Source organism: Oncorhynchus keta, unplaced genomic scaffold (assembly GCF_023373465.1).
Source record: "Oncorhynchus keta strain PuntledgeMale-10-30-2019 unplaced genomic scaffold, Oket_V2 Un_contig_8224_pilon_pilon, whole genome shotgun sequence".
Taxonomy (NCBI): domain Eukaryota; kingdom Metazoa; phylum Chordata; class Actinopteri; order Salmoniformes; family Salmonidae; genus Oncorhynchus; species Oncorhynchus keta.
In genome coordinates this window covers 1-2,500 of record NW_026289929.1, presented here as the reverse complement: position 1 = coordinate 2,500, position 2,500 = coordinate 1, and the positions used below count along the sequence as shown (strand labels likewise).

The following is a 2,500-nucleotide window of genomic DNA, read 5'->3' as shown; positions in this document are numbered from 1 at the left end:
AGACCCTCCCCTCCAATAGAACCTCCCCTCCAACAGACCTCCGTGGGTTCACTTGCAAATGCTTGTTCCTCTCCTCTCTTTCCCACATACACACACTTTCTCTCTGGCTGCCAACACCACACACACACTCCTCTCTTTCCCACAAACACACGCTTTCTCTCTGGCTGCCAACACCACAAACACACTTCTCCCACATAATCTTTCCCTCTGTCCCTATCTCTCTTTTTATACCCCGCCTCTCTCTCTTTCTCTCTCTCTCTCCCTTTTTATATCCCCCTCTCTCTCTCTCTCTCTCTCTCTCTCTCTCTCTCTCTCTCTCTCTCTCTCTCTGTCTCTGTCTCTCTCTCTGTCTCTGTCTCTCTAGCTCTCTCTCTAGCTCTCTCTCTGTCTCTATCTCTCTCTCTCTCTCTCTTTCTATATCCCCCTCTCTCTCTTGCTCTCTCTCACTTTTTATATCCCCCTGTCTCTTATCCCTCTCTCTCTCTTTCTGGGCTCTGGGCCCTGGTTCTAAACTGACAGAATCCTCTCCATGTCATCCCTGCTGTCACCAACGATATACAGTATCTGTAAAGAGCATTTGGAGAGTATTCAGACTCCATGACACTTTACGCATTTTGATACGTTGCAGCTTTATTCTAAAAAGGATTAAATAAACAAACGTCCTCATCAGGTTTCACACAAAACCCCAATATGACAAAACAAAAACTTTTTTTTTTTAGAAGTGTTTTCACATTTATTAAAGATAGAAAAGTATTCAGACCCTTTTGCTATGAGACTCAACATTGAGCTCAGGTGCATCCGGTTTCCATTGATCATCCTTGAGATGTCTCTACAACTTGATTGGAGTCCACCTGTGGTAAATTCAATTGATTGGACATGATTTGGAAAGGCTCACACCTGTCTATATAAGTCCCACATTTGACAGTGCATGTCAGAGCAAAAACCAAGACACATAGTCAAAGGAATTGTCCGTAGAGTGCTGGATTGGGAACCAAAAAATATCTGCTGCATTGAAGATCCCCAATAACACAGTGGACTCCATCATTCTTAAATGGAAGAAGTTTAGTACCCCCAGCACTCTTCCTAGAACTGGCCACCAGGCCAAACTGACCAATCGGGGGAGAAGGGTCTTGGTTTCCAAACGCACTGTATATACAGTATTATTCACTAGACGAATGACAGGGGGCTCTGAAGTCACTGTCCACCGTTATGATACTCGTCATAGAAGACTCCAGGAATTCATGGGAATTTACAGTATTACATCTTGTTTGGGCTTCTGTTCAGTTCATATGTACCACAGACAGGTAGCCTGGTGGTTAGAGCAGGTAGTCTAGTGGTTAGAGCAGGTAGCCTGGTGGTTAGAGCAGGTAGCCTGGTGGTTAGAGGAGGTAGCCTGGTGGTTAGAGCAGGTAGTCTAGTGGTTAGAGCAGGTAGCCTGGTGGTTAGAGCAGGTAGCCTGGTGGTTAGAGCAGGTAGCCTGGTGGTTAGAGCAGGTAGCCTGGTGGTTAGAGCAGGTAGCCTGGTGGTTAGAGCAGGTAGCCTGGTGGTTAGAGCAGGTAGCCTGGTGGTTAGAGCAGGTAGTCTAGTGGTTAGAGCAGGTAGTCTAGTGGTTAGAGCAGGTAGCCTGGTGGTTAGAGCAGGTAGCCTGGTGGTTAGAGCAGGTAGTCTAGTGGTTAGAGCAGGTAGCCTGGTGGTTAGAGCAGGTAGCCTGGTGGTTAGAGCAGGTAGCCTGGTGGTTAGAGCAGGTAGCCTGGTGGTTAGAGCAGGTAGCCTGGTGGTTAGAGCAGGTAGTCTAGTGGTTAGAGCAGGTAGCCTGGTGGTTAGAGCAGGTAGTCTAGTGGTTAGAGCAGGTAGCCTGGTGGTTAGAGCAGGTAGCCTGGTGGTTAGAGCAGGTAGTCTAGTGGTTAGAGCAGGTAGCCTGGTGGTTAGAGGAGGTAGCCTGGTGGTTAGAGCAGGTAGTCTAGTGGTTAGAGCAGGTAGTCTAGTGGTTAGAGCAGGTAGCCTGGTGGTTAGAGCAGGTAGCCTGGTGGTTAGAGGAGGTAGCCTGGTGGTTAGAGCAGGTAGCCTGGTGGTTAGAGCAGGTAGCCTGGTGGTTAGAGGAGGTAGCCTGGTGGTTAGAGCAGGTAGCCTGGTGGTTAGAGCAGGTAGCCTGGTGGTTAGAGCAGGTAGCCTGGTGGTTAGAGGAGGTAGCCTGGTGGTTAGAGCAGGTAGTCTGGTGGTTAGAGCAGGTAGCCTGGTGGTTAGAGCAGGTAGTCTAGTGGTTAGAGCAGGTAGCCTGGTGGTTAGAGCAGGTAGCCTGGTGGTTAGAGCAGGTAGTCTAGTGGTTAGAGCAGGTAGCCTGGTGGTTAGAGCAGGTAGCCTGGTGGTTAGAGCAGGTAGCCTGGTGGTTAGAGCAGGTAGCCTGGTGGTTAGAGCAGGTAGCCTGGTGGTTAGAGCAGGTAGTCTAGTGGTTAGAGCAGGTAGCCTGGTGGTTAGAGCAGGTAGCCTGGTGGTTAGAGCA

General features: G+C 49.2%; 1 long non-coding RNA gene across 4 annotated transcripts; it reads left to right on the top strand.

The window, feature by feature from the left end:
- Window positions 1-1,940: 1,940 nt before the first annotated feature.
- LOC127926769 (uncharacterized) lies at window positions 1,941-2,469 on the top strand. 4 transcript variants are annotated; one of them, XR_008125057.1, is made up of 4 exons: window positions 1,941-1,955; window positions 1,998-2,039; window positions 2,166-2,207; window positions 2,418-2,469. It is a non-coding gene; the product is annotated as an uncharacterized LOC127926769 (long non-coding RNA). The 4 variants fall into 4 exon arrangements; XR_008125058.1 differs by lacking the exon at window positions 2,418-2,469 and adding an exon at window positions 2,292-2,343; XR_008125055.1 differs by lacking the exons at window positions 1,941-1,955; window positions 1,998-2,039 and adding an exon at window positions 2,046-2,102.
- The last annotated feature ends 31 nt before the right edge of the window (window positions 2,470-2,500 follow it).